Source organism: Pelobates fuscus, chromosome 1 (assembly GCF_036172605.1).
Source record: "Pelobates fuscus isolate aPelFus1 chromosome 1, aPelFus1.pri, whole genome shotgun sequence".
Taxonomy (NCBI): domain Eukaryota; kingdom Metazoa; phylum Chordata; class Amphibia; order Anura; family Pelobatidae; genus Pelobates; species Pelobates fuscus.
Genome location: NC_086317.1, coordinates 159,462,931 through 159,484,915, shown reverse-complemented (window position 1 = coordinate 159,484,915; position 21,985 = coordinate 159,462,931).

Here is a 21,985-nt window from a genome sequence, read left to right as displayed (position 1 = left end):
CCAGTTACAGTAGACCTACTCAAAAGTATGCTGACAGACTTGCGCAAGAACATCACAGCAGACATGGCCTGCTTTATGGTTGTTATTGAAAGGCGCAACCACCAAGATTGCCCCACTTGAAGCCTCCACAATCACCCACGATACCAGACTAATGGCAGTTAAACAAAAGGTGGCTGACCTCCAGCGTCAACAACTTGCTACCAAGGACTGAGTTGATACAATGGAAGACCTGCCATTGTGCCACATTAAGTGCCACAGTTAGGGGTTTACCTGACTCTGTGGCACTTAATGATATACTCTACTTCATCCAATGCCTACTAACGAGCCTGCTGCTACCAAAACAGGCGAAAACCCTACAGCTAGACGGGATGTTTCGTTTGCCTAAACTGGCAACCGCAGTCGGCAACAGCTGATCTAATTCGCCAATTTCAATCTCTCCAAGATAAGTCTTTGGAGAGACCCCGCTGCTCTTTGAGGGCGTCACACTTCTTATATTCCCAGATCTCACAAAAAGCACATTAACCTGAAGGAAAACTCTGCAACCACTCCTACTACGTCTTCGCAACAAGAAAATTCCATATAGATGGGTAAACCTTGAGTGCTCCTCTTCACCCATGAAGGGACTACATATAGAGCGTGCAGCTCTCACGAGCTGTAAACACACCTGAGTACCTTGGGACTCACGGATCCCTGGATGATGGCTAGATTGGGCCTGTCCTGGCTGAACCCTTCTACTGTTGTAGAGTTCACTCCCCGAGCGGCTATACTCGAGACTTGCCGGAACACCAACTTGAGGGATTGTCTTCGGATGTGAGCGAGTGCCAGTCCTTCTAGAGGACCCCACATTTTACCAAAACAGTATATATTTTAGAAATCGTTTGAGCTTATCGTCAACTTTTGTTTTCTCTTTGTCTGGTTCCACTCTCTTAGTTTTGTTTTTTCACGCCGGGGTATAGCGTCCCGCTTTGAGAACCTATATTTCCATATTTCTGTACAACCTGTACACTTAACTTCATACTCTCTTAGGTTGTTCACTACCTTTCCAATAACCCCCCCCTCCCCTCACCGGTTAACTGACCGCATAATCTCGAGTATCATTCGTGACCACTAACCTACGATAGGGGCACTAGTTCACTATTGTTTTTTGCTGTCCTGTTGTTATATTTTTATTTTATTTTATAAAAACTCATGTTGCATTCTGTCCACCACATTAAAATGTGATGGCCTTGAGGGGTGCTTTTCCATATTTATACATTGCTGAAACTCATTCTGATCTATGTTGTATACTTTATATGCAGCATGTCAAAAATAAAGAATTTAAGAAAAAAAAACATTACTTTCCAGGATTCCCAAAATACTAGGATTATAGTAGCTTTGATCTTTTTCTTTTCTGTTCGGGCAACTAGAAGGTTAAAGAAAATCAGTGGCTGAAATTTAAATGGTCCGAAGTGCATATGGAAGGCAACACAGAACTGAAAGGCGACGGTAAAAAATTACCCAGAAAAAGCATTTTGTTTTGACGAATAAAATAAGTACAAAGCAAGAACCTGAACAGAAAGCCAACTATTATTGGACTAGGATTTCCCACACGTTTTTCTTTTCAAATCCTGAATCTGGCTCTAGCACTTTCTCTAGTTTCTCAGACCACACTTTTTATGTTTACATTGAAAGGTGGCATTCGGACCACAAACAGCCAAATATGTCTCTCTGTCTGTAGATTTAATATGCCAATTCCACAAACTTTCCTACTGTTGTTGTTATACAAACCATGTGAAGATGTTTTATTACTCTAGAAAGAAGGATATTAACTAAAGCCAGAACTGTCAGAAATGCCAAGTGAATTTCAAATTTAAGAGTAAAGTAGTCTAACTGTAAGAATATCTGACTTAGACATTTTTTGTTCCAGTTCAGACATTTTAGCTGTAAATTTAAAATCCACTTAGACAATTCTCACTTTAGTGAATACTCTGCTGGAAATTAGCCTGCAGGTAGCACTATTAAATAACATACTTTATTTTTCACTTCTGCACGTAACTGATGATTTTCTATACTACACAGGTTTTTCCATGACCTGGTAAATTGAAGCACTCACACAGTTGGAAGGAAATTGGAGTCTGTCACTAGTCCACTAGTCCATTTAAGAATAGGAACTAAATCCTTTTTCAGTCAGTGGGGGATTCCAAGCCTACCATGTATATACAGAGATCATTTTGATAGGTTCCGTGTATGTATAGGGTATATTTCAGTTTTCTATACTTCTGAGAACGACAAACCACTTTCATTTTCCAAGTCACTTTAAGGAAGTGGATACTCAGATTTCTGGCTTTTCCATCTCAAACATTATATTTCATAGGAAAATCAGTGTAAACGTTCTTCCTGCATTATTGGTTGTGCACCCCTATAACAACAAAAAAACTTACTTCACAAAGCTATTGCAACCTCTGAAGAGAGTAAATAGTGTTTTTAAACTATGTTTGTAATAGAAACATAGTCCAGAGCCAGAGCAACCAATTACACACTTTGGTCATGGACGGATGATTCAACTGGTGCTGTCCATCCACATGCAGACTAGGAAGATCAGCAGATCTTCTCACCCCATGAAGATCTGACCAATTTTATTTAATTAATGGAACTTAGAGAGTGCCGTGATATGTAAGACATCATATTTAGCCCTGCTTTATGATGACCCTGAAGAGTGGCTGGCTGAAATTGTGTTGACTGTGTTAATTCTCTGTCTGCAAGGTCTCGTAACTCATTCATGTTCAGTGTGTGAATAGAGGTGGGGTTTTGGGTCTACAATAATATCCATCTCCACACACAGAACCACTGCTACAGAGGAAGATAAAGAATGATCACAAATAGCAGGAATCCAGCCTGATGGCCACACACAGGGAGTGAAAGGCAAAAATCAAATGGTGAATGGACTGTCATCTACCCCACTCACACTGCAACATGCTACCATCAAGCCATAAACTCCCACCCAGTCACTCATCTAATAACATACTCCATCATAGATCCATTCACCCATTCAGTTACACATCCTGTCCCGTAGCCTCAACATCTCACATACACACCGAGTCCAACACACCTACCAATCCACATACATACCAAGTAACCTACATACAGTCATTACACACAGACTACACTAATTACATTACACACATTATTTAGCAGAGGGTTTTATTCACTTAATTATAACTGCAGCAATTTGAAAGTTTATTTGGAATGTTTTGACTAGAGCCCAGTTAGACTTTGCAGTTCCAGTTATGGCATACCTTTCAAATAAAATGAATTTCAAATAAGCTAATTCAATTTGCAAGTATTGCGGTGTATGGCTGTATATTGGGGTTAATGGAAACAAAAACATCTGTGTGACAGTGTTGGGTGTGTGTAGTTTGTCTGTTGAGTAGTGCCAGTGAGAGATTCTCTTATCATTTTCTTTAATAACATTACAGCTTATGGTGGTGTCCTGTATTTGTGTAAAGATAGTGGTCCATTAATCGTCCGTTAGCGTGATTTGAAGGTCCGTGGCCCAAGTTGTAAATGTAGGTTGTGAGTATTTGTGTTCTAGTCTAGTTTTATAGATTGTGAAAAGGGGCTTATTTTTCACACTGAGGGGAGGCTGTGTTTTTGTGTCCAGCCTCCCCACACTGTGAAACATTTCTCTGATGTTTTTTTCTTTGTGGCCCAGTGGGCTCCATGGTTGTCCAAAGGCCTGATTATCTGTACTGCAGCTCTGCCAAGGTCAGAGTTGCAGACCATGAATATTTGTCTCAAGAGCTCCGGTATTTGAAGTATCAGAGCATTGCCATGGCAATGCTCTAATTGGCTGGAGCATGGGGACAGTTACTCAAGGTCTGTTAGAGGGAGTCCTTAGCCATTTAACTTGCCTAATTAGAGAGCCACATATGAAAGCAGTGAGTAGTGCACTGTGGGGGTGCCTATTTGTAGCAGAGCGCTAGTCCTGACAAGGACTTTTCCACCACTGGATCCTTGAAGACTGGAACTCTGGAACCAGGCGCTGAAATGTAAATAGCTCTTTTCCCCCCAGTAACTGGACGACACACAGTTCTGGGAGTACAACTGATTTATTTCTCTCAAACACAGCATTTTATGCACAGCCCCCCTGCATGGGGTCTCTATACAAAACATACACAAGCCCCTCCTAAAATCGAGTAACTCAATTATCTCTCAGGTACAGTAAAATATACAACATATATACAAAACACTCCAAAACAAAGTCATAATTCACAGCAACCCCACATTTCGTATGTCCCTGAATAGATCTGATCTGAGGACCCCACATATCCAAAAATCGCTCAGATCTGTTCGGTAGAACAGAATCACCATTCGGGTAAAGTTCTGACAGGCCGGCCACGAGGCGATAGCCCAAAACAGTTCCATACGAATGAGGGAGGCGGCCGGTCAGCTTTCGGGCGTTCCTGTGCAAACACAGATGAACGCTCCCCCTGGCTTTTAGGTAGGGAATGCTCATCCCAGTCAGTAGTTTATATCTCCAAAACGTCGTTCGTCTAGGTGGTCGGGAAGTAGAATGGGCTGCAGTACGAACTCCTCCCGAGTTTGTGGACTTGCGTAGCCAAAAATAGTTCCAGGTGTTCGACGACCATGTATCGCTGCCTGTGTTCAGGAGACAAAATAGCCACCATGCACTGGACCACGTGTGTTCGGTTATATGAATAGCAGCCACCCAGGGAAAGCACTTGTGTTAAGGTCTTAGGTTGTTGATTGTGGTTAACAGCCAGGGGAGGTCGGTGTTCGGGGAGGTATAAACGGGGGACCACACACCATCCATTTGGGAGATAAACAAGGGGGTAAGGACAACCGAACACAAGGGAATCAAGTCTGCTGCACTAAAATCTGCCTGTTAAAGTCCTTATTCCTACCTCCTGCCCTGTCAGAGCACTGCCTGGAGTCAGAACAGATGTATCTGTCACACAGATACAGTCCAGATAGAGTTAGATGTGGCTCTTGCCAGAGGGCTAAGCTATGTGCATGTGATATCACACAGTACTAGTGTGAGCCATGGGGGCTGTGCTTAGAACTCCTGGAAGCAGAACTAACTCTAGCTGGGGACAGGAGACTCAGAATGAAGACAGAGAAAAAAGCGAGGAGAGAAAGGAGCAGGAGTTACGTAAATGGGGACAGATACTAGGAAAGATACAATTGGAAAAGACAGAGAATAAAATGAAGCAAAGGAGAGGAAATTATGGTAAAAGCACAGGGAAATGTAACTGGCTGTGAAAAGGGCTGGAAACATGGCTAATGGAAAGGGACAGGGGACGTAGGGCTACAAACATGGCTAACTAGTAAAAAAAAAAAAAAAAAAGTAAGTGACTGGATACATGGCTAATGGAAATGGTAAACGGGGGGATTGGGCATGAAAACTTGGCCAATGGAGAGAGAGAAGAAGCCTAGAAACATGAGATATTGCTGTCCCAAGATTAAAGAGGACTTGAGATTGGCTATATGTGATGGATTGGAGAAGGATCTGGGATATGTCTGAATATGGTGGCATGGAGACTATAGATATGATTGAATGGAAGAAGGGGTTTAGGGAACACACATTATACACACTAACATATACACAGATATACATAGACATAGACACAAACACATACATACACATACATTTATACACACTACTACACATGCACACACTCAATTTATATGTGTGTATCCAATTCTCCTACCCATCCACATACATACCAAGTAATCTACCACTGCCAACATACCCACTGATCAGCCATTACATTAAAACCATCTGCCTTACAGTGCCTTGCAAAAGTATTCACCCCCCTTGACTTTTGACCTATTTTGTTACATTACAGTCTTACATTCAAGGAATTTTATGTGATGGATCAGAACACAATAGTCTAAGTTGGTGAAGTGAAATTAGAAAAATATATACATAAAACTATTTTTTAGAAATAGAAAACAGAAAATTGGCATGTGCGTATTTATTCCCCCCTTTGTTATGAAGCCCATAAAAAGCAATGGTGCAACCAATTCAGACGTCACATAATTAGTGAAATGATGTCCACATGTGTGCAATCTATGTGTCACATGATCTGTCATTACACATACACACCTTTTTTGAAAGGCCCCAGAGGCTGCAACACCTAATCAATAGGCACCACTAACCAAACACTGCCATGAAGACCAAGGAACTCTCCAAACAAGTAAGGGACAATGTTGTGGAGTACCAGTCAGGGTTAGGTTATAAAAAAATATCCAAATCTTTGATGATCCCCAGGAGCACCATCAAATCTATCATAACCAAATGGAAAGAACATGGCACAACAGCAAACCTGCCAAAAGATAGCCGCCCACCAAAACTCACGGACCGGGCAAGGAGGGCATTAATCAGAGAGGCAGCACAGAGACCTAAGGTCCACAGGAGAGACTGGAGTACCTGTACATAGGACAACAATAAGCCGTACGCTCCATAGAGTTGGGCTTTATGGCAGAGTGGCCAGAAGAAAGCCATTACTTTCAGCAAAAAACAAAATGGCACGTTTTGAGTTTGCGAAAAGGCATGTGGGAGACTTCCAAAATGTATGGAGGAATGTGCTCTGGTCTGATGAGACAAAAATTTTACTTTTCAGCCATCAAAGAAAACACTATGTCTGGAGCAAACCCAACACATCACATCTCCCAAAGAACACCATCCCCACAGTGAAACATGGTGGTGGCAGCATCATGCTGTGGGAATGTTTTTCAGCAGCCGGAACTGGGACACTGGCCAGAGTTGAGGGAAAGATGGATGGTGCTAAATACAGGGATATTCTTGAGCAAAACCTGTACCACGCTGTGCGTGATTTGAGGCTAGGACGGAGGTTCACCTTCCAGTAGGACAATGACCCCAAACACACTGCTAAAGCAACACTTGAGTGGTTTAAGGGGAAACATGTAAATGTGTTGGAATGGCCTAGTCAAAGCCCAGACCTCAATCCAATAGAAAATATGTGGTCAGACTTAAAGATTGCTGTTCACAAGCGCAAACCATCCAACTTGAAGGAACTGGAGCAGTTTTGCAAGGAGGAATGGGCAAAAATCCCAGTGGTAAGATGTGGCAAGCTCATAGAGACTTATCCAAAGTGGCTTGGAACTGTGATTGCCACAAAGGTATTGACTTTTTCAGTTATTTTGTACTTTGTTGCTTGCTTCACAATAAAAAAAAAAAAAATCTTCAAAGTTGTGAGCATGTTCTGTAAATTAAATGTAAATTAAATGATGCAAATACTCAAACAATCCATGTTAATTTGAGGTTGTGAGGCAACAAAACACGAAAAAAGGAAAGGAGGGGTGTGTGTGAATATTTTTGCAAGGCACTGTATATAGAGTAAGTCTCCCTATGCTGTAAAAACAGTTCTGCTGCAACGGAGCATGGACTCCACAAGATATTTGAATGTGTCCTGTGGTATCTGGAATCAAGACATTAGCAGGAGATCCTGCAAGTTGTGAGGTGGGGCCTCCATGGATCTGTTTTTTTTTATTTTTATTTTTTACAAATCTTTATCCTCAAACCTATGTTACCCCTGGTCCACTCTTGAAGCATATGATGGGTTAAAAAAAATCTTTGCTCACCCGATTCCAACTCAGATGTCCCTCTGCGCCCCACCTCATCCGAAGGGAGGACCTAATGCGCATGCGCATGCGCGGCGAGTCAATCAGCTGCAGAGGAACAGAGAGACACCAGTCAAGCTTTGGGAATTGGGGCTGAAACATTCCAGGCTCCCTCCCCAAAGGCCAGGAAGCATATTTGGCAGAGGTACTAGGTCGGAACACAGGAGCTCCGTTACAGGTCTTTCACTGATGCTGGATGGATGTCCAGTGTCGTTTAGGGAAACCAGGAAGTGCCTCTAGTGGGTGTCTTGAAACAGTCCTGCAAGGTAATTATTGTGTCTTAGTCCTGCAAGGTAATTATTGTGTCTTAGTCCTGCAAGGTAATTATTGCAGTTTCTCTAAAACTGCAGTGTTTTACGTTCCAGGACTAAGGGGGACAGGGACAGTACACCCATACCACTTCAATGAGATGAAGTGCTCTGGGTGACTATAGTGTCCCTTTAAGGGTTAATATACATAATCTCCCCCTGTGCCAAATATATGTTGTTCATTGCAGAATTCTACCAACTATTCAGTCTGAGAAGGAGAGCAAAGTTTACAAATAGATCACATCTGGCTTTGACATGTGATTTCATTTATGGCTATACTGAACTAGTCACGTGAGTTCCCCTTCAGAACACAGGGTGCAGGTGACCTAGGGCTCCAGTTTATATTATTCACATGCAAAAGCCAGGGAAAACAAACCTAATTATATATAATTAAAATTATATTTATATTTATATATATATATTTATTATATTCATCTTGAGACAATCACCAAACCCAGGAAAAAGAGATTCCCACCCGTGGCACATTATTCAACATACACAACCACAGTTTCCCTTTGTTGTTTTCTCCACTCCAATGACTAATTCAGAGCAAGGGTGTGTAAACCATTAGCATCAGATTGTCAGGGAAGTTTACACTATCATTGCTATAATCCGACAATAAACGGAACAATTTAACTCCTTATACGATGTGTACATTCTCTTGAACTTGTCCTTTCAAGACTGCCACTTTTACAGGTTTCAACACTTAGAAGTGACATTTAAAGGTCACATATGTTGGGTCAATCTTGATCTGCTTGTTTGTTTACTCAGATGCCATCCAGATGTATCCAAAGACTGGAATGGATCATAGTAGATGAAAATCACATAGCTAAAACCTGCAAAGAGCTTCTACGTGCATAAATAACACACACAAAGGGGACAAATGGCCTTTCAAAAAGTGCAGAATATCCCTTCTTGGAAAGTGTCCTTTTGTTCTGTAATTGCACTGATACCGGAGAAACTGACGGAAGCCAAGCACAGAGAGATGGACACAGGTTTCTTCAGGAAGGAAGAGATTCTTTATTGGATCACCGATCGGGACTCAGAGGGACTAGCGTCACCAAAATACAGCAAAGTCTGAGTACTGAATACATAGAGTACATTCCTTATATAGCACTGTAGCTCCTCCCACAATTAACTACACCCACACATACCCTTAACCTATTTAATGAATAGAGTCTAAACTCATCCATCCGGTCTAACCACGTGGCTCATCTGATACAAAGGAGAGGGACGCGTAATTCCAGTTCTTACATTCCTGCACCTGGTCAGTACAGTGATGACAGTATCTTAGCTACGTATAATTAACTAGCTGATACTACAAACACATATACATACATATGCCTTGTGGCAATCTTAGCCTGCTAAACTTGTATTTTACTGGAATTACATCACATTCCCCCCTTTGATGCCTCTGATATTTCACAATTACTTGAGGCATCACTTAACCTTGGTTTGCATATACCTCAGGTTACCATGAACCAGACCAGACTTTTCTTATGATGTGAATCTTCAACATTCATCTTCTTGCATTGGTTCTCCCTGATCTAGAGCCTTATACTTATATATCGCCATTATCTGTGCAGCAGCCTTCCTCTCTGCTATACTTCCTATCAGGCTTTGCACAGACCTAACTACTAAGGGTATAAGACACGGTAGGAGTAGACACAACAGTAAAATCAGTAGGACTCCACCTACCACTGCCTTAAGCCCTCCGAACCACTCATACCAGCTACCAAACCAACTACTTGGATTGTACCCTTTCCATACCTGAGTAGGCACATGCGCTAGTTTAACCATATGGCTAGTAAGCTCAGCTATTGCTTGCCCTTCGTCGTCTATTTGAAGACAGCAATTGCTTAGGTTAAACTTCCCACATACACCTCCCTCTACTGCCAAAAGGTAATCCAAGGCTAATCTATTTTGGTAGACTGCTGTCCTCATCCTGGTGTTATGCTTCGCTAGAAGATTGAGCGCTTGTGATGTCTCATTTGTGATAATCTCAACCACCGCCTGTAATCTTATAATACGGTTGAGCATATAAATAGGGGTTCTATAACCAAAGGTACCATCCTCAGCCCACGTGGCTGGCCCATAGTAATCTATAATACGCTGGGGAGGCCATTCATCATCTTCCCAGGCGCCTATCTCTATGGGTCCCCTTTTCTTCCTATGATTCACATCATACACTTTAACACCTAAAGTCTCACCTGTTTCAATCGGTAACAAGAAGAAGGATGGTTTGAGCATACCCAACACACATGCCCCTTCCCAGTCCTGTGGCAGCTCCGAATAGGCTTTCTTACCACAGATCCAGTACAAATTTGCTGGGGCTCTCCAACTAGATGTGATGGATAAATCAAACCATACGTCCCTTAAATTGGCATATCTTGCAAACGGGTTAGATGGTTCTGAGACATTTGAAGCCGACCACCAAGTTGTATTCTTTGTATCATCATCATAAGCTTTTTGCCCTAGACAAGTTAATTCTCCTACAGAAGTATTATACATTATTCCTTTCCTTGCTATGCAAACATAACCTATGATGGAGGTCTTTAATCTCCACTCAGATTTACCTCTAACACTCATCTGATAATCGGCTTGTGAAGATATTAATTGTTGAACTGCCTCAGAACCGGACATTACCTCCTTTGCTTCCCAAGGCCATTGGTCTCCCATGTTAGTACCTCCACACACATAGCAGTTGGTAACATTAAGACTACCGGCAATACTTTCAGCTAAATCGATGAACAGGTTTTTAGCATTATGGGGGATCTTATTATCTATACTCATCTCTTCGTAAAAGGAATGGTATACTTGATGAGTCTGGGAGGATACCGTATCAGTCTCTATTCCTATAAACAATAATGTCCCAGGATCTAAACCCGTCCCGTATATTTGAAACCCAAATAAATTACCATATTTATCTAAGAACTTGTCGGGGTTATTTATAAGAATATGGACTGGATTGCATTCCATAGACTTACAATAAGGGCTAGTCGGCAACTTAGTCACTATCATGTCTTTGTCTACTGTCTGTCCCCAAGTTGCCCACCCCACACAAGACCAATATGGACAAAAGTTATAGTCTTTATTTGGGCATCTAGGACTCACATATTTATTTTTGCTACTGGGACAAATATATTTATCGTTAGACCCATACGTCCTCTCCCATCTAAGATCCCCACATACATTCCACGGCTTTCTACCACTCGATATCGCTTTACACGCATCAAATAGCAGAACACCCGAAGAATGTACGGATTCTAACACCGTTTTATTAATTAGGGTCCCCTGAGGATCTCCATTCCTGAGAGTCAACCAAATTGTACGAGGCTGATACTCCGGACTGAAGCACTTAGGTTCTCCTACTCCTAAATGGCACACACTATAATCTATATTTAAGTATCTACATCTCGATACATCTCCTTTACACTCGTATTGTGAATGCCAGATTAGGGTTTGGGAAATATGGTTACCTGTTCTCGTAGTCTTAATGCATACCTCACAGCTAGGAGTGTCGGTACCTCTACCTTCCTGAATATAAAAACACATGTAAATAAACACAATCAAAAGCACATCTTTCGCCGTCATCCTCAGTCTTCGTCCGTGCGATGGAACCTCAGCTTCCAGGATGTGAGGGCTGCAGGGAATGGAGTTCTGCTCATCTTCACAGGTGTCCCTTCGAGACTTTCCTGGCTTATACACTATGTGATGGTAAGCGGACAGGCTTTATTATGGCCTTCTCACTCACACCTGTAACAATAAAATTTGTAATCCACAATAATTCCTCGTTACTCCGACTGAGTAGTACGTTTTAACCGGATCTTGCAGGGATTCTCTGGATCTGCTGTAACTTGCCAAGAATCGACTGCTGCTGGTTTAACCCTGGAGTGATGTATCCACGGAGTCACTTCTGCTACTTTTATTGCTGTAGGGGTAGACAAAAGAACAACATAAGGACCTCTCCACTTGGGCCCTAACGGTACAGTATTCCACTCTTTAATCCACACTTGGTCTCCTGGATGGTAACTATGAACAGGGGGATAAATATTCACAGGTAATCTATCTTGTACCCATTTCTGTACCTCCTCCATAGTCTTACCCAACTCTACAACCTGCTGCCGAGTAATTCCTTCTCCCAACTGACTCAAGTCCCCCCTTAAGTTACCAAGTACGGGAGGTGGTCGCCCATACATGATTTCAAAAGGAGAGAGGCCCATCCTTCTGGTAGGGGTACTGCGGATTCGCAATAAAGCTATGGGTAAGAGAACGTTCCACTTAAGTTGGGTTTCCTGACACATTTTAGCCAACTGGTTCTTTATAGTTCTATTCATTCTCTCTACCTTACCAGAACTCTGGGGTCTATATGCAGTATGAAGCCTCCACTTTATACCAAGCATATGAGTCAGTTGTTGTAGGCACTGGTGAACAAAAGCTGGACCATTGTCCGATCCTATAGAACAGGGTAGTCCATATCGGGGTATTATTTCTCGTAGCAGGAATCTCACAACTTCTCCTGCTTTCTCTGTACGAGTAGGACATGCTTCTACCCAGCCTGAATAGGTGCACACAATTACCAGCAGGTAACGATGTCCACCCGATTTAGGCATCACTGTAAAGTCTATTTGTAGATCGGACATGGGGAGTCCCCCCATAAACTGGACTCCTGGTGGCTTTACTGGTCCTTGTCTTGCATTATTTTTAGCACACGTTACACATCTACGTACAATGGCCTGAGTCAAGTTGGACAATCTTGGTATGTAGAAATGTTTTCTAAGAGATTCTTCAGTACTGTCTCTCCCAGAATGTGTCCCGTTATGATAATTTTGGACAATTTCTACCGCTAGCGATGCTGGTATAACTATTCTTCCATCTTCTAGCTGATACCACTTGTTCTCCAGATACTTTCCCGGTTCAGTCTTTAACCACTCCTCTTCTTGAGCTGTATAAACTGGAGTCCATTGGGACAGTGGAGTTGGTATAAGAGCAGCTATATGCCCTACATACTCCTGTCTTCCTGATTCAGCAGCACGCTTAGCTGCACTATCTGCCATCCGATTTCCCTTGGTTACATCACCATCTCCTCTCAGATGCGCTCGACAATGTATGATACCGACTTCTTTCGGCTCCCACACTGCTTCCAATAGTTGTAGGATTTCAGCTGCGTACTTGATTTCTTTGCCTTCTGAATTCAGTAGTCCTCTTTCTTTATACAAAGCTCCGTGGGCATGAGTGGTTAAAAACGCATACTTAGAGTCCGTATAGATATTCACTCTTAAACCTTCAGCCAATTGTAACGCTCGTGTCAGTGCTATCAATTCTGCCTTTTGTGCTGATGTTCCTTTCGCCAGTGGCCGAGCTTCTATCACCTTGTCTATTGTTGTCACTGCATATCCTGCATAGCGGATCCCTTCTTTCACATAACTACTGCCGTCGGTGTAATATTGAACATCGGGGTTCTGGATGGGAAAATCACGAAGATCTGGTCTACTTGAGAATACTTCATCCATTACTTCCAAACAATCATGTTGACTTTCAGTAGGTTGTGGCAAAAGGGTAGCTGGATTTAAGGTGTTTACAGTCTCTAAATGCACTCTTGGGTTTTCACACAACATTGCTTGATACTTGGTCATACGGCTATTACTAAACCAATGATTTCCTTTGTAATCCAACAACGTCTGTACTGCATGTGGGACTCGTACATAAAGTTCTTGACCCAGAGTGAGTTTATCGGCTTCAGCTACTAGCAGGGCGGCTGCAGCTACGGCTCTTAGACAAGGTGGAAGTCCGCTGGCCACTGCATCCAATTGTTTAGACATGTAGGCAACAGGTCTTTGCCATGATCCCAAGTACTGTGTCAATACTCCCACAGCCATTCTTCTTTGCTCGTGTACATACAGGTAGAATGGTCGTGTGTGATCAGGTAGACCTAATGCTGGGGCACTCATCAAAGCCTTCTTCACATCTTCAAATGCCGTTTGCTGTTCTTGGGTCCATAGGAAGGGGTCGTGCTCTGTACCTTTGATAGCTGCGTACAGAGGTTTTGCTAGTATCGCATAACTGGGAATCCATATCCTACAGAAGCCTGCTGCCCCCAAGAATTCTCGCACTTGTCTTCTATTCTTGGGTATTGGTATTTGGCAGACAGCCTCTTTTCTCTCTGGCCCCATAATTCTTTGACCTTCAGAGATATGGAACCCCAGATACTTGACAGTTGGCAAACACAACTGAGCCTTCTTTCTAGACACCTTGTATCCTGCCTTCCAGAGAATGTGTAGTAGATCGTGCGTTGCTTGCTGACAGATTTCTTTTGTAACTGCTGCTATCAACAAGTCATCTACATATTGTAACAATACACACTCTCCTGGGATGGACTCGAAATCCAATAGATCTTGACTTAGGGCTGAACCAAATAGGGTAGGTGAATTTTTAAACCCTTGGGGCAGTCTTGTCCAAGTCATTTGGCGTTTTGAGCCCGTTACAGCGTTCTCCCATTGGAAAGCGAAAATACATTGACTTTCTGCGGCAATTCGGAGGCAAAAGAAGGCATCTTTGAGATCTAAGACTGTGAAGTAAGTAGCCCCGCCCGGAATTAAAGCAAGCAGGTTATATGGATTGGGTACAACTGGATGTATGCTAACAACCGCATCATTGACTGCTCTTAAGTCCTGCACAGGTCGATACTCATCTGTGCCGGGCTTTTGAACAGGCAGCAATGGGGTGTTCCAGGGGGAAGTACAGAATTTTAGGATACCATACCGTATGAACTTATCCAGATAGGATTGGATGTTCTTCTTAGCCTTCTGCGGAATGTGATATTGTCTTAGGCTCACTGGATAAACCCCATGTTTCAGTTCAATTTTTATTGGTGGAATATTGCGGGCCAGTCCTGGTGGGTTGTTCTCTGCCCAAACTCCTGGTATGTTAAATAATGTCTCATCACTCCTAGGGTTTTGGCTAGTCAACACTGTATAAAGTCGCCACTCTTCTTCCTTTGGTACGGATAAAGTCATAATACCTGAAGGTCCATTAAACTTTAAAGATGTTGTTCCATCTGGTAGGAACGTAATCTGCGCTTGTAATTTGGATAGCATATCACGTCCCAGCAATTGGACTGGACATTCAGGCATATAAAGGAATTGGTGTTTTACTACGTGGCCTCCCAATGTACAGAGTCGACTTTTAAGAACCGGTCTTTCAGCACTTCTTCCAGTTGCTCCTATCACAGTAATAGTCCTTCCAGATGGAGGAGCAACTAGATTAGTCACCACTGAATGTTCAGCACCAGTGTCGATCATGAACGCACTCCTTTTCCCCCCTATTGATACATCGACCATAGGCTCCGCTCGACCAAGGGGGATGGAGCCCGGTCGGTATCAATAGTCCTCCATGACCGTGTCAGCCAATCCTACGAAGTCCCTACCTTCTCTATCGCGGGACCTTTGCGCTGCTGGAATATATCTGTCTTCCCTAACACTTCCTCTGTTCCCATTGCTCCCTCTATAACCATTACTCCCTCCGGGACCTCCTCTACCTCTCGCTCTGCCTCTAAAGTTTCCGTAGCCTGCCCTGGGTTGGTCTCTCTCGTACTGCTCTCTTTGCGGACATTCGTTCCTCCAATGCCCTTCTTCCTTGCAATACGCGCACTGATCCCTACTCAAAGGCTCCCTACTCCATCTATTATTGCCTCTATCTGGGCCCCGTTTATCTACGCCTGCGATCGCTACCGCTAACATATCAGCCTTTTTACGCATCTTGCGCTCCTCCTCTTTCTTGCTTTCTGTTTCCCTATTCATATAGACCTTATTAGCTACCTCCATTAGTTGGGAGATTGACATACCTGCAAACCCTTCTAACTTTTGTAGCTTGCGCTTAATATCTCCGTAAGCTTGGCTGACAAAGGCGGAGTTAACCATTCGGGAATTGTCTGCGTCTTTCGGATTAAAGGGGGTGTACAAGCGGTACGCCTCCAATAATCGGTCATAAAAGACACTGGGCGCTTCATCGCTTTTCTGGATCACCTCAACTGTCTTTGACATATTAATAGCTTTCTTTCCTCCGGCTTTCATGCCAGCAATTATAGCGTCTCTATAGGCTCTGAGTTGAACCATATCAGCACCATTTACGTTCCAATCGGGATCGGTGTTGGGATAGTGTGTCGCGGCCCATGCTGCTGGATTAGCTTGGTTCAAAGCACGGGCTCTATCCTCTAATGCTTTAATGGCTGCTTGATTTATTCTTGTCCTTTCCTCATTGTTAAATAAAGTCATTAATAACTGCTGGCAATCAGCCCATGTCGGATTATGTGTCTGTACTATTGAGGTGAACAGATCAGTCATGGCTTGTGGTTTCTCAGTATACGAGGAATTGTGGGTCTTCCAGTTTAAAAGATCGGTTGTAGTGAAGGGAACATATACGAAGACAGGGTCAGCTTGTGCCATTTGACCTGCGGCATTAATATAGGCTGACCCGGGATTCAGACGAAGAGGCATCTGATAGTGTCTCAATTGTTGGGCACCGGTCAACTGTCGGGTTTGGATGGGGCTACGTAGAGAGGCATCAGTCATGGGTTCCGGTCGGGGAGATATAGGGTATGGGGATGTGGGAGGTTGGTTTTGGGAAAAGGTAGTGAATAGAACACTTCGGGCCGAGCTAGATGAAGCTTGACCGGAAGTCTGAAGTGGCGCCAAATCAGGATATTCGTTTCTAATGGGGGTGGGTTCTGGTTCCGGAAGGGGAGATTTAGTACGAGGGGGGGTGGATCCTGTACTGGAGGAGGAAGCGGAAGTGGATGAGGGTAATGAGGGAAGGGTTACAGGACTTCCTGTATTTGCGTCATTTCCTCTTACCGGAAAGTAAGGGGGCGGCAAAGGGATCTCGGACTCAGGGGGCGTGTCCAAAATGGGCCTAACACCAGCCCTAGTGGACGAACAAGTCCTAGCTACCATGAGGCGACACTGTTCCTCGTGGCATGTCCGGAGCCATTTTGGCGAGTCATTTACGGCCTGTCTCCAACAATCAATATAAGGAAACTGGCCGTAAAGTTCAGGCCTACCTGATACAGCCACGTGTAAGCGCTGTACCAGAGTTGGATCCAAACTGCCACGTGGCGGCCATGCCGCAACCAAAGTAGGCCACTCCCTAGTGCACAAAGTGACCAAACGTACAGGGGACATCTTAACCCCAAAATCACAAACTTTGAATCCCTTTTTAAAATTCTTAACCATACATCCTAAGGGATCCGGAATCGTTGACTGCGACGCACCCATACTTAACAATGGAACGTCGTCGACAACGAATACTATACACGCGTACTATTCAACAGTCACACCCGTTTCCTCTGGCAACAGCACCACGTGGTACGGTTACCAAGTGAAACGTACACAATAACAATAAACACTCAGGGAATTCCCGTACACACACAGCTGCTACACCAGTCACTATATAATCAATATTATGCCCTTTGGCGTAACTACACAGTCACCCACGCTATAATTCTCTATATACGAATTACCCGTCTATAACACACCCAGTAACATCGTCTTTTACAAATAGCGGTTACAGTACGGTTAGCATAGGTCAAAGCACAAGTTAAGGTCACAATACAATTATTAGTGGTTATGGTGTTAAACATGCAATGGACGACAATGATTAGTACTTATTATATAATGTCAGTAAATATACAGGGTTATGGTACCGTGCACTATAATACAGCAACACACTATTAACACTCTCGCTAGACGGCTGAGCTCGCGCTATCTAACAAGATATACACTTTACTAAAACAATCGTTAACACATTTACAATTCCCAACTAAACTATTGGCCAGTACCTTGAATGGACTACCTAAAACTATATACACCCGTTTTGGTTAGCCACACTGCCCAATCACCACATATACATAGCGAGCTAGAGAACCGAATTTACACAGACGCCTCTTAGTCGCACTATACAACGAGCTAGAGAACCGAATTTACACAGGCGCCTCTTAGTCGTACTATCAAAAGTCTAGTGGGTTCCAAATTTACACGCCTTCCCACTTAGCCCAGATAGGATGAGAACTAGCGAACCGAATTTACACAGGCGCCGCTTAGTCTCCCGGTCCCTCCGACCTAGCGAACGTAATATACACCCTAGAACGCTAGTCTAGACAAGACACCGGTGTCCGGCTAGGGCTATCTTACACCAGGACCCCGCCTGACTAACCAAATCAAACGGTCTGACTAAAGAGCGTTCGATCGAGCGGTGCGCCTTCGCTCCTTCCCTCCGACAGAGGGGGCAGATACAGATTCAAAAACCCCTTTGGGCCTACCGCACAATCGGTATACCCCTAGCGGGTCCTGCCGTCTAAAACAGCAGTTGTCTTACCTCCTCGTTCCTGAACCTGAGTTCACACTCATCGACGGGGACACCCCAGCACTTCTCACGTAGAGGCCGATGATCTCCTGGACAACAGACCAGTGGCGCCGAGACGAAGGGAGGTCCACGCAGAAGTTCAGGGGTGCAGCCGTAGAGAACGTGGGCAAAGATAGACCGTCTCACGCCTCTGCCTCTCAGCTACCGTTGAACGATGAGCTTCCCGGCCAATGCACCAAATGATACCGGAGAAACTGACGGAAGCCAAGCACAGAGAGATGGACACAGGTTTCTTCAGGAAGGAAGAGATTCTTTATTGGATCACCGATCGGGACTCAGAGGGACTAGCGTCACCAAAATACAGCAAAGTCTGAGTACTGAATACATAGAGTACATTCCTTATATAGCACTGTAGCTCCTCCCACAATTAACTACACCCACACATACCCTTAACCTATTTAATGAATAGAGTCTAAACTCATCCATCCGGTCTAACCACGTGGCTCATCTGATACAAAGGAGAGGGACGCGTAATTCCAGTTCTTACATTCCTGCACCTGGTCAGTACAGTGATGACAGTATCTTAGCTACGTATAATTAACTAGCTGATACTACAAACACATATACATACATATGCCTTGTGGCAATCTTAGCCTGCTAAACTTGTATTTTACTGGAATTACATCACAGCACCACTTTATACAGGTTTTGATTGTTCTATTACAAACATGTCAGCTTAAATGTACTCAAACTGAGAGTCTCCAGATAGACTTTCTATTAGCTAAAATGAATACTCTAATAAACGGGAGAAGTGTTTGTGTGGTTGGAGGGTTCAGTAGCGAAAGATTCATAATTTGCTTTTAGCAAAGAAATTGTAGTTTACTGGAATGTATGACTTTTTCTTTTTAAAATTCTTTATTTTATTTGTGCACGGTTACGTCACATCAGGCTTACGATGCCCCAACAGCGAGGGTAAGCAGTTATTCAAAACATAGTTTTACAATTGCTAGGCATTACAGGAGGCTGCACATTTTTATATGTGTTGTTATCACTTGTCGAGTAGTTGTACAGTACAACAGTAGTAGAGAGATGTGGTACATGGTTAGGTGGAACAGTAAAACATGGGTTAACATAGGATAGATATCAAAGCTTAAAATGTTGCTTAGCAGGCTGGCAGTGCTAGCACTGCTTGGGTGAGCATGCATTGTAGATAACTTTCACATTTTCTAATGTAGCAGATAGTATGTTAGACAAGGTGTACATTTTAACGTATCATATATAATGCTAGATAACTTGTACATTTTGTTTTTAAACAGGAAAACAACCGGCTAATGGAACCTTGCATATATAGTGTAACATGCTGGGATAATTAAACATAATAATAGTGGGACCTGAGCTGAGCTATCATACTGTGTGGGAGAGAAGAGTTTTTCAAAACTGCTGTCGTTGGGTAATGTGTAGTGCAGGTGAAGTGGGTTATTTAGTGGTGAAGCGGTGTTGTGTGTCTTCGGTGAGTAAGGCGGGGAAGTAAGGTTTTTCCCCTGAGAGTAGCGGCTATAGGAGCGGAAGCACTGTTATGTGGGACCATGAACCCTCGGCATTTCAGAGCTGCTGTGATTGCTGTTGCGTCGCTCGTAAGCTCGCGTTACCCCGTGGCTACCCTACGGTAAGCCGATATGTTGAGGCAGTGCATGGTCTATCGGGCCTAGTCATTTCCGTCCTTACGTCAGGGTGCACCCCGTTATGTGATCAATATGGCAGGTCTTATCTGTGCCATGAGTGTTATATATTCTTCGCTGGTTAAAAGAGAGTTAGTGTATAGCTTAGTGTGTTGTGTGCGGAAGGAGTCGTGTGTCCATGTGCTGGGGGCAAATGGAGGCCATGGCTGGGTGTGTATGTCGGCTGGAATATGTATGCTGAGGTAGCGGGGGTTTGGTGTTTGGGTTGAGACCCTTTCGGGGCACCTATCAGAGTCCCTGATACCAGAGTCTCTCGGTTCAAAGTCCCTCATTGGAAGGTGTTTTCGCTAAGGCAAGCAGCTTATCAGGTCAGCAGTTCTTTTCTGTGTTGGGCCGTGTATTCATTCAGGTGGTGAGTGCCACGTACGGGTCGGGCGTGCCTCCTGTCGGCAAGAACGGGATGGATCTCTCCAGGTCCCACGAGAGTTGTTGGGGAGTTGCCCTCTCATGGCCCGCCTGAGTGAGCCATGTTGAGTGAGCGTCGGCCAGTTCTCTGATTTGGTGGGAGTCCAGCCCCAGCTGCACGGTGCGTATGTGGGTCATCTGCCATCTGTATTTAAGTTCTCGTTGGCGGAGAAGCGTAGTAAGTGGCTGGAGGGAACGCCGCCATGCCAGGGTGTCTCTCGAGAGGTCGGCGCAGAAGCTCACCGCCATCCCATCAAATTGGTACGGTGTCTTTTCCCTCAGGGCGGCTTGGACCGCTGTTTTATCCCTCCTAGTTTGGAAAGTATAATGTCTCGCGTGGCTTCGGTTGGCGCCCTAGGCGGTTTTGGGATCCTGAATATGTTGGCGAGGACCATCTTGTTAGCCTGTGCAGGTGGTAGTATAGCTGCAAGTAGGCGCTTGACAACCTGTGGTAGATCTGTGTCGGGGATCGTTTCAGAGATCCCTCTGATTTTCAGGTTATCACGTCTTCCGGCGTCTTCCTGCTCCGCCATATGGTGTTCATGTAACTTTTGTTGCCGTTGAAGATCTTGTACAGTCTGTTTAAGTTCCCCGAGGTCCCGAGCGGTGGTTTCGGTTGCGCATTCCAGCGTGTTTAGGCGGGTTGTCAGACCCTTCAGGTCGCCCCTTAGAGCCGTGATATCGTTATGCAAGTCTTTGTGATGGCCTGCAAGTAGCCGCGTGAGGACCGATATAGTCACTGGAGCGGTGTCTGGGTTAGCGTTAATCGGCTGTGTCGGCTTGCCCAGTGTGGGGGCTGGCAGATATTCCTCCCTGGATAGATCATCGGAAAAGTCGGAGCAGCCGCCGTGGAGCGCCGCCATGTTGGTCTCATTTGCCTTGCGGGCCTGTCTCCACTTGTCACCAATTGTAAGTCCCTGGGTGGTTTTTTCCTTAGGTAGTTTTTTTGTTTTTCGCCCCATGGCATGCAGGGGAGTGTAGAGTGTCGTTGCTGTGATTTGGGGGTTTGCAGCCTAGGCTTTTTCCCGTTTTTGTCACGGAGCTCTCTGTCCGTGCGACCGCTTGTCTCGGCAGTCAAGCCTCGCTCCCCATTACTTTTTCTTTTTATAAAAATCAAAGTATCCTCTGACATTAAGCAGTGTGCAAATAGAAGTCTGAATATTATTTATTTTTACGAGAAACTATGACAGCTGTGATGGGTTGAGCAAAACCTTGTTCTCCACCTGACATTGGTAGTCTTAAAAAGGAACACCAACAAAAAGAACAATTCCCAAAATGCTACAAAAACCAAACACATTTATCTATAATCTAGTGCTGGGAAAGCATGAACATTGATAATCTATTCACTGAGAAAACAGCACAAGCATTGGATCGACACATACACAGGGTTATTCACTAAAGTCCGAATTGCCCAATACCGAAAGCGGCAAAAAGACAATTTTTTTTTTTTTTTTAACTATTTAGGGCCATTTGAACTGCAAAATCCACACATTGTACAAACTATTTAATATTACCCAGATTTTGCAA